This window comes from Chiloscyllium plagiosum, chromosome 16 (assembly GCF_004010195.1).
Source record: "Chiloscyllium plagiosum isolate BGI_BamShark_2017 chromosome 16, ASM401019v2, whole genome shotgun sequence".
Taxonomy (NCBI): Eukaryota; Metazoa; Chordata; class Chondrichthyes; order Orectolobiformes; family Hemiscylliidae; genus Chiloscyllium; species Chiloscyllium plagiosum.
In genome coordinates this window covers 48,597,800-48,608,922 of record NC_057725.1, presented here as the reverse complement: position 1 = coordinate 48,608,922, position 11,123 = coordinate 48,597,800, and the positions used below count along the sequence as shown (strand labels likewise).

The 11,123-nt window shown below is 45.1% G+C and overlaps 1 protein-coding gene across 1 annotated transcript in view; it reads left to right on the top strand.

Moving 5' to 3' along the window:
* Nucleotides 1–11,123, top strand: part of dagla (diacylglycerol lipase, alpha) — a 388,180-nt gene that overhangs the window by 48,767 nt on the left and 328,290 nt on the right. Inside the window, exon 3 of the mRNA XM_043706006.1 lies at nucleotides 8,403–9,135. The gene's annotated coding sequence lies outside the window, so the exon portion shown is untranslated. The remainder of the gene's footprint in view (nucleotides 1–8,402; nucleotides 9,136–11,123) is intronic.

Sequence of the window (11,123 nt, the reverse complement as noted above, 5' to 3'; positions counted from 1 at the left end):
ATTTGCTTTCCCAAAATGCAGCACCTCGCATTTATCTGAATTAAACTCCATCTGCCACTTCTCAGCCCATTGGCCCATCTGGTCCAGATCCTGTTGTAATCTGAGGTAACCCTCTTCGCTGTCCACTACACCTCCAATTTTGGTGTCACCTGCAAACTTACTAACTGTACCTCTTATGCTCGCATCCAAATCATTTATGTAAAAGACAAAAAGTAGAGGACCCAGCACCGATCCTTGTGGCACTCCACTGGTCACAGGCCTCCACAGGTCTGAAAAACAACACTCCACCAACACCCTCTGTCTTCTACCTTTGAGCCAGTTCTGTATCTAAATGGCTAGTTCTCCCTTTATTCCATGAGATCTAGCCTTGCTAATCAGTCTCCCATGGGGAACCTTGTCAAACGCCTTACTAAAGTCCATATAGATCACATCTACTGCTCTGCCCTCATCAATCTTCTTTGTTACTTATTCAAAAAAACTCAAGCAAGTTTGTGAGACATGATTTCCCACGCACAAAGCCATGTTGACTATCCCTAATCAATCCTTGCCTTTCCAAATACATGTACATCCTGTCCCTCAGGATTCCCTCCAACAACTTGCCCACCACTGAGGTCAGGTTCACTGTTCTATAGTTCCCTGGCTTGTCTTTACCTCCCTTCTTAAACAGTGGCAACACGTTTGCCAACTTCCAGTCTTCTGGGGCACCTCACCTATGACTATCGATTATACAAATATCTCAGCAAGAGGCCCAGCAATAACTTCTCTAGCTTCCCACAGAGTTCTCGGATACACTTGATCAGGTCCTGGGGATTTATCCACCTTTAACCGTTTCAAGACATCTAGCACTTCCTCCTCTGTAATCTGGACATTTTGCAAGATGTCACCATGCATTTCCCTACAGACTATATTTTCCATATCCTTTTCCACAGTAAACACTGATGCAAAATATTCATTTAGTATCTCCCCCATTTTCTGTGGCTCCACACAAAGGCTGCCTTGCTGATCTTTGAGGGGCCCTATTTTCTCCCTAGTTACACTTTTGTCCTTAATATATTTATAAAACCCTTTGGATTCTCCTTAATTCTATTTGCCAAGGCTATCTCATGTCCCCTTTTTGCCCTCATGATTTCCCTCTGAAGTATACACCACTTTCTTTATACTCTTCTAAGAATTCACTCGATCTATCCTGTCTATGCCTGACATATGCTTCCTTCTTTTTCTTAACCAAACCCTCAATTTCTTTAGTCATCCAGCATTCCCTATACCTACCAGCCTTCCCTTTCACCCTGACAGGAATCTACTTTCTCTGGATTCTTGTTATCTAATTTCTGAAGGCTTCCCATTTTCCATCCGTCCCTTTACCTGTGAACATCTGCCTCCAATCAGCTTTCGAAAGTTCCTGCCTAATACCGTCAAAATTGGGCCTTTCTCCAATTTAGAACTTCAACTTTTAGATCTCGTCTATCCTTTTCCATCACTATTTTAAAACAAATAGAATTATGGTCGCTGGCCCCAAAGTGCTTCCCCACTGACACCTCAGTCACCTGCCCTGCCGTATTTCCCAAGAGTAGGTCAAGTTTTGCACCTTCTCTGGTAGGTACATCCGCATACTGAATCAGAAAATTGTCTTGTACGCCATTAAGAAATTCCTCTCCATCTAAACCTTTAACACAAGGCTGTAGCAGCATCAACAACCAATGACAGATTACTCCCAAAAATGTAAACATAAAAATTGAAATTAAAGAAACAGGTAGAAAATAGTGGAGAACATATAAGATGAAAGTAAAGTTATGTAGAAGACAAACCTTATTAATATGACATCTTCGTAAAACCTTTTCCATGCCTTGCCAGACAATACATATTAACAATCGATGTTTGGAAAATTAAAATCCCCTACCATAACTACCCTATTATTCTTACAGATAGCTGAGATCTGCTTACAAGTTTGTTTCTCAATTTCTCTCACTACTATTAGGGGGTCTATTGTTTTCACCATTGCAAACTTAATGCGTCAAGGAGCCTTTCTCTGTGCTGGAGACCTCTATGACCCTCTGCCACAAATATGTTTCACGGGTTTATATGTCAAGGATACATTCTGCATGAAGTTACACCATCTTCTGTGTTGCGGGGAATTCTCTCATGAATTGGCTTTTAGAGCATATGCTGTAGGGAATATAGAGCTTATCAATTTTACTGTTGCTTTCTGGTTGCTCATTATTTTGAGAAAGCTGTAAAGTCAATAAAAATAACAATAGAGGATTTAGCATTTGGTATTTTCCACCAGGCTTGTGTGTGGTATATTATCTTGTATGAAAAAGAAGTAATTTAAAAATGCTCAAAGATGCACTAATTTTAAAATAAAGCCTCTGGAAGAAATATCATAAATAATATTCTGTGTGTTCACTTCTAGAATTACCAGTATTTTACTGGAAATAGACCCTCAACAGAATGACCTGTTGAGAGATATATTTGTGCCTCGTTTGCTTTACTTGCAAAGTGGATTCAAGACATAAGAGATGAGTTTGTTCAGCTGATGGCATTACCACTTATGGGCAGTATGTGAGTGATAGTTGGAATATGCAGTGGTAATTAACAGGTGGGGACCCAAATTTCTAATATACTCTCCAAGATCATGAAATCATGTGATGTCTGCAAGGATGCCTCAATTTAGCAGTTTTGGATGAAAAATGTTATGATCGAAAGAGATTCAAAAACACAGTAAAATATGTAGAAATTAAAGGGTAATTCATCAATTCATCATTAATACAAAATGATATTTTCTTTTGTGACAAATTGGCAGTATAATTAGACTTTATTAATATGACATCTTCGTAAAACCTTTTCCATGCCTTGCCAGACAATACATGTTAATAAATTAATTATTCATAATAGCTTGGAACCTCAGTAAAAAAAAATTATAATGATTATATCTACCCAAACTATGAAAATTGGATGAGCATTGTTTTTTTATAAAGTAGTAAATAAAAAAGTTCATTTGCTAAGCTGTGAATCATACATTAAGCAATAATGGTAATTTTACATCACAGCCAGAATAGCAAAAAGAGTAATGTGCCACAAAATCAAAGGCAAGAAGAGTAAGATTTCTAACAAATTACTTTGCATCAATATATTCATACTGAATGCTTTGGTGATTTAGCTTCAGGCAAGCCCCCATTAACTGTTTCTATATACTTATTAATTTGCATGCTACTATTCTGCCATTATTGTTGGCCTTACAGTCACTTTCATTAATTTCAAAATTTCATGTAGTAACAAAAATCCCTAAGAAGTAGCTTAAAGAGAAAATAAATGTAATTGCAATTCTACTTGTTCCTTAAACTTGCATTCCTCCAACTGAATGGTAGCAAACTGTTCAGACTATAAGTAGGTTGCAGCAGCATCAACAACTAATGACAGATTACACCATAAAAATTGAAATTAAAAAAACAGGTAGAAAATAGTGGAGAACATGTAAGATGAAAGTAATGTTTACTGTCTACTGGTTGGGGAGTTTATTGCCACCAATCCTTGTTTCTCTCTGTTGAGTCAAAAGCATGCCTAATTATCAGTAGTAGGGGAGAAAGTGAGGTCTGCAGATGCTGGAGATCAGAGCTGAAAATGTGTTGCTGGAAAAGCGCAGCAGGTCAGGCAGCATCCAGGGAACAGGAGAATCGATGTTTCGGGCATAAGCCCTTCTTCAGGGCTTCTTCAGGGCGTATCAGTAGTAGGGGACAGGCCATTGGTAAGCCTAAATGGAAGAGGTACTTGTCTTGTATAACAAGGTAGTTTATTACATGATAGCAATAAGTACAATGTAGTATTGCTGAAAAAAAGTTTTTTTTCAAAAATGTACATCTTTCACTCATTAAGATATTCAGAAAAGTAACATAAGGTAAAATGATATTTATACCCTCAGAAGAGGTTAGCAAATGGACTCTGGTAGGTAGAGGCATTGCCATGGAAAATGCACCAAATAAATGATGGCTGACAGTTAATTGCTAATCTGTGTTTAAATATAAACCATTGAAACAGGCACAATGCGTATACATATTTTTTATGTCTGAAAAGACCCATGCATTTGAGTTAACATATGCATCTTTCAGTATATGAAAGTGTGCCACTGTACAAGTCGGACTGACAATTCAATTGGTCATACAGACAATTCAATCTGTATGTGGTACACGTTGAACAATCACAAAATCACATCTAATGTTGAACACTGTGTTTTATGTTTCATTCGTTGAGTATGATTAATACCTTGCCTGTTGTGAACAACCAATGGGACACACTGTTTGATATTGTTCACCAATCTTTGATGAATATATATCCAGCCTACATATTCAGCATCACATAGTCTCTGTACAATAAAGTGCCACTCATGCCAAATGCCCTCACAGGGTTTTCCCTTTCTTCGCACTATTGTTCAGGTCCAGTCCTGGGTCTGCAGCAGAGGTGAAGGGAGCCGGTCTAAATGGAGCCTGTTGGTCTTAAAGGATTGCATTGATGACCTCCAGGGGTATTTGTGGTTTGAGGGCTCAGACATGCTCAGAATGTCCCGCCCAGATTCAGATTCACCTTCCTCAGCTGCAATTGTATAGTGTTGGGGTCACTGGCAGAGTAGAGATGGAGGAACAAAGTGTCTCTAAAATTTCCTGAAAAGACACTTTTCAGGGGCCTTTCTGTGGTTCCTCCTCAGCCCTGGTGCCTACTACTACCAGCCTGTCTCCTTGAGAGGAAAGGATGCCTTTCAAATGTCAAAGGCCCTCATTCTCCTGTCACCCTGACATTGATGCTGAAATTTAATGGTTAAAGCAATGAACTGTAAGTCATCATGCATTAACAACAGCTGGACCTAGTTCTCATTGTCCATGCAGACAGCCAGATGCATGACTGAGTTACCATAGTAGTAATAATGTTGGTGAGGCACTCCGATATTTCAGTTTGCTGAGTGTCTCCGAAAAACCTGTCTGATGCTCCTGTGTTTGTTAGCGTATTTGTACAATGTTAATAATCATTGACACCACGGGGCCATCTTCTTCCTGGAGCTGAGCAAGAGCCTGGTCTGCAGCTGTGTCCTCTGAGTGTCAGTGTCCTGGAGAATTTCTTCCCCTTCTAGTTGTAATGATGTGCTCACTAAAATACCTCATAGAGTCATAGTGTTTTACAGTAAGTAAAGAGACCCTTCAGCCCATGTGTCTATGTCAGTCATCGAACACCTATCTTTTCCACCACTCAGCCCTTGTCTGCTATGGTGCTTTGAGTGATCATCTAAATACATACTACATTAAGTGATGGTTCCTGCCCTTATCACCCTTTTAGGCAGTGAGTTCGAGATATTGCACTCTGGGTGAAAAAGTACTCTTCCTTAAATCCCCTTTAAATTTCTCCAATTCTTTACTTTAAACATATACTCCCTGTTATTGATCACTCTATTAACAGGGAAAAGTTTCTTCCTATCTACGCCCCTCATAATTTGTTATACCTCACTCAGGTCATTCTTCAGCATTCTCTGCTGTGAGCAAAACAACCCCAGCCTAAGTCTCTCTTCATAGCTGAAATGGTCCAGCCCAAGCAACAATCTGGTGAACTTCTTCTGCACCATCTTAAATGCAGTCACATCCTTCCTATAGTGAGGAGACCAGAACAGCTCATATTACCCCAGCTGTGGTCTAACTAATGTCTTATACTCCATTAGAATCTCCTTATTCTTGTGTTCAATGCATTTATTCAGAAAGACAAGTGTCCCATAAGCCTTTATGACCAGCTTATACACCTGTCCTGCTGTCTTCAAGGATCTCACAGAAATCATTTTGGTCTGCTGTGCTTCCTATGGTCCTACCATTCAGTGTATTCCCACGCCTTGTTAGTCCTTCTCCAAGGCATCACTCACACTTTTCATGAGTAAATTCCATTAATTAGTATTCGGTCCATCTGACCAACCTGTCCATATTGTCCTGTGGTCTAAGGCTTTCCTCTTCACTATTTCCAACACCATCAATTTTTGTGTCATTTGCAAACTTATTGATCAAACCTCCTATACTCGTGTCTATATCATTAATGTACACCACAAACAGTAAGGGTCCAGCACCAAACCCTGTGGTACAGCACTGGACACAGGCATAGTCACAAAATAACTTTGGACTATCACCTTCTCCCTTTTGCCACGAAATGAATTTTGGATTCAATGTGCAAAATTACCCTGCATCCCATGCGCTCTTATGTTCTTGACCAGTCTCTCATGTGAGACTTTGTGAAAAATCTTACAAAATCCATGCAGACTACATTCAATGCACTACCCTCACCCATATATCTAGTCACTTCCTCAAAAAACGCAAACAAATCTGGCAGATGTGATCTCCCTTTGATGGTTCCTGATTAATCCTGCCTCTCCAAGTGGAGATTAATTCTGACTCTCAGATTTTTCCCGATGGTTTGCCTTCCCCTGATTTTAGGCAAACGTGAGGACTGCAGATGCTGGAAATTAGAATCTATATCAGAGTTGTGCTGGAAAAGTACTGCCGGCCAGGTAGCATCCAAGGAGCAGGAAAATCGATGTTTCGGACAAAAGCCCTTCATCAGGACTCGCTTTTCCTGCTCCTCTGATGCTGCCTGACCAGTTGTGCTTTTCCAGCACCACTCTAATCTAGACTCTCCTCTGATATGTATATGTATGCCAGGTCCTGCTCCCTCATCACTCCTATCTATCAATTTGTTTTCTCTTTGTTGGTTTAAACTCATTTCATGTGTATGTAACTTTCTACAGCTTTACATTCCCCACAGTATTCTCTTGCCCACTGACCAGTGCCTCTTGTACATCCAACTCTTCCTTTGTTTTACCATTGGAGATTGCAACTTCAGACATCTTGGTTCTATGTACTTGTCTTCTGCCCATTCACTTAGACTTCTTTAAGTGTTCTTTGAAATTCACCTCTTGACAGTTAAAAGCAAAAATACTTGTAAAGGAGAGCAAAAAAGAGCAAACATTCATAGACACTGAAGATCTAAAGTGTGAAAGACAGAAAGTGTTCAAAAATCTCACTGGGTATGCCAAGAAGAGTTGTTGGTCTTGAACCATCAAATCTGTTTTTCACTCCACAGATGCCTGTCAGACCTGTTGAGTTTCTGCAATAATTCTATTTTTATCTCTGACTCAGCTATGGATTATCTTCTTAAACTTGCAATAATTTTGTATTAAACTTCCAACTTTGGAGTAGGTGTTTTTTTTAAAAAATAAATGTGTTGCATGAGTGTGACCCGCATTAGTTGAATAACAGCTATGATACAAATTGCCTCATTATTTTCAACATGGGCCAGCTTAGTTAACATATGGAATGGTGTTTTGTTTTTAAATGAATAAATGTATGCATTTATATAGCATTTTTTCTGAAATCAAGATAACCAAAAGTGTGTTGCAGCCAATTACAGTATATACTCGAGTAATAGTCAAATTCTTTTGACTAGTTTTTAAAGGTCAAATTTATGAGGTCGACTACTACATGGATACTATTTTTGAGGGACTGAAATTCATGCCTATCAAAATTCAAACTGTATCATTAGCAGAAGTCCAATTGATTTCCAAACGAATAAAGAAAAATCAACTAATTATGCTAATTCTGAAAACCTGGAACATAACAGCCAGTTGACTTGAAGACCATGAGTGGGGAGGGAGGGCAGGTCTGAAGACCTCCTCGCGGGTCTGCTCCTGGGCCTGGCCATAAATAAGTCCAGGCAGCGGGCCGTTATGGCCAACTGCCTGCCCCTCTTCTGCGGTTACGTTAGAGCCCAGGTGTCTCTGGAAAAGGAGCACATGGTGTCCACCAACACCCTGGAGTTGTTCAGGGAGAGGTGGGTGCCGCAGGGAGTGGAGTGCATTATTTCCCCCTCCAGCTTGATTTAATCCCTGTCTTCCCCTTCACTGTTTGATCACACAGCATTGCCCTTTGATTTGAAGGGCACTGCTGGTCACTGGTCACTCGGGTGTGTCCTTTCTTCCTGGTGATGGAAATTTGAATAAAGATTCGTGCACAAAAAAAAGACCTGGAGCGGAGCAGAACAACCGGCAGAGTGGAAAGCTTGAGCTGGCACACTGACTCATAAACATTGATCTGTTATTGAGAAGAACTAGGGTTGACTTTTACACGAGATATACGGAAAATTCCAGATTATTTGATCTAAAACGAGACCAAAAATGACTTTCCCATGAGATCGACTATTACTACATCATGTGTACTTTTGAGATATAGGCACTGTAGTGCTGCAAGAAATTGGACAAGCAAGGTGCACAAAGCAGATGACAGGTCTCTTTTTTTAAAGGAAGGGTGGGACGGACATTCTTAAAACCAAATGTGTGTTCTGAAGGAGAGTCACTGGGCCGAAACATTAATTCCGCTTTTCCTCCACAGATGCTGTCAGACCTGCTGAGTTCTCCCATCAATTACTGTTTTCGTAGCTAAATCTGACGTCTGATTAATCAAGATACAGTTTGCCACGCTGTGACCCATCAACAAAAATAAATCACGGGAGGATTTTTTTTTTATCGGCCGATCGGTGATTTATTTCACGTCTCAAAAACAGCACTGTTCACGATATTTCAGAGAAACATGCGCCACTTGGGCGGGGGTGCTGAACGCTGAGGTTCTTACAGAGTTCAGCATCAACAAGTTATAATCCCTGGTGATTAATGATGACAGTGCTTCCTCAGAGGAAACAAACCTGATTATTGTGTAATTATTTCTGACTCATGTCATTCCAATTTGAGCAGCAAAACACCGCCGCCGATTAACGTCCACCGCCTACTGCAAACGCAGGGCGCAGTCGCGAGCGTGAGCAGTGCGCGTACCCGTCGTTCGTCCTCGTGTAACGACCTAAAACGCGCCCAAATGTGTAGCTCGGTCCCCTGCCCAGCCCAGTCGAGCCGGAGCGTGCTGTCAACTGACGGTTGGTGACGCCCGGCAGCGGCGCGCGCTCGGTTTCAGGCGGCCTCGGCTTGCGCGTGCTCCCGCTGAATAGGCGGTGGCGCGCTCTCGCGATGCTTGGCCGCCGCTCCCGCGAGCCGGAGGGTACGACGGAGCCGCAGGCTGGAGATAGTGATGAGCGGGTACGTTACCCCGGAGCCTGAGACACTGCCCCTGCCAGGTAAGGAACATGGGGGAGGAGAAACCATTAACGAACCGCACCGGGGATACCAGCACTGGGTGGAGGCACTGCAGCTTCAGGGTATGGAGCAGGGGCATGGTCTGTCATTGGGCAGATGGAGCAGGGGCACAGTCTGTCCTCGGGCAGATGGAGCAGGGGCACGGTCTGTCATTGGGCAGATGGAGCAGGGGCACGGTCTGTCATTAGGCAGATGGAGCAGGGGCACGGTCTGTCATTGGGCAGATGGAGCAGGGGGACGGTCTGTCATTGGGCAGATGGAGCAGGGGCACGGTCTGTCATTGGGCAGATGGAGATGGGGCACCGTCTGTGTTGGGGCAGATGGAGCTGGGGCACGGTCTGTCATTGGGCAGATGGAGCTGGGGCACGGTCTGTCATTGGGCAGATGGAGCACGTGCACAGTCTGTCATTGGGCAGACGGAGCTGGGGCAGATGGAGCAGGGGCACCGTCTGTCATTGGGCAGATAGAGCAGGGGCACCGTCTGTCATTGGGCAGATGGAGCAGGGGCACCGTCTGTCCTGGGGCAGATGGAGCTGGGGCACAGTCTGTCCTGGGGCAGATGGAGCTGGGGCACGGTCTGTCCTGGGGCAGATGGAGCTGGGGCACGGTCTGTCTTGGGGCAGATGGAGCTGGGGCACGGTCTGTCCTGGGGCAGATGGAGCAAGAGCACGGCCTGTCATTGGGCAGATGGAGCAGGGGCACAGTCTGTCATTGGGCAGATGGAGCAGGGGCACAGTCTGTCATTGGGCAAATGGAGCAAGAGCACGGTCTGTCATTGGGCAGATGGAGCAGGGGCACGGTCTGTCATTGGGCAGATGGAGCAGGGGAGCGGTCTGTCTGGGGGCAGATGGAGCAGGGGAGCGGTCTGTCATTGGGCAGATGGAGCAGGGGCACGGTATGTCCTGGGGCAGATGGAGCAAGAGCACAGTCTGTCATTGGGCAGATGGAGCAGGGGCACGGTCTGTCATTGGGCAGATGGAGCTGGGGCACGGTCTGCCATTGGGCAGATGGAGCAAGAGCACAGTCTGTCATTGGGCAGATGGAGCTGGGGCACGGTCTGCCATTGGGCAGATGGAGCAGGGGCACAGTCTGTCAGGGGGCAGATGGAGCAAGAGCACGGTCTGTCATTGGGCAGATGGAGCTGGGGCACGGTCTGTCCTGGGGCAGATGGAGCAGAGGCTCGGTCTGTCATTGGGCAGATGGAGCAGGGGCACGGTCTGTCAGGGGGCAGATGGAGCAGGGGCACGGTCTGTCTGGGGGCAAATGGAGCAGGGGCACGGTCTGTCTGGGGGCAAATGGAGCAGGGGCACGGTCTGTAATTGGGCAGATGGAGCAGGGGAGCGGTCAATCCTGGGGCAGATGGAGCTGGGGCACGGTCTGTCCTGGGGCAGATGGAGCTGGGGCACGGTCTGTCCTGGGGCAGATGGAGCAGGGGCACGGCCTGTCCTGGGGCAGATGGAGCAGGGGCACGGCCTGTCCTGGGACAGATGGAGCAGGGGCACGGTCTGTCCTGGGGCAGATGGAGCTGGGGCACGGTCTGTCCTGGGGCAGATGGAGCTGGGTCACTGTCTGTCCTGGGGCAGATGGAGCTGGGGCACTGTCTGTCCTGGGGCAGATGGAGCTGGGGCACTGTCTGTCCTGGGGCAGATGGAGCAGGGGCACGGTCAATCCTGGGGCAGTTGGAGCAGGGGCACGGTCTGTCCTGGGGCAGATGGAGCAAGAGCACGGTCTGTCATTGGGCAGATGGAGCTGGGGCACGGTCTGTCCTGGGGCAGATGGAGCTGGGGCACCGTCTGTCCTGGGGCAGATGGAGCTGGGGCACGGTCTGTCCTGGGGCAGATGGAGCTGGGGCACGGTCTGTCCTGGGACAGATAGAGCTGGGGCACGATCTGTCCTGGGGCAGATGGAGCAGGGGCACAGCCTGTCCTGGGACAGATGGAGCAAGAGCACGGTCTGTCATTGGGCAGAT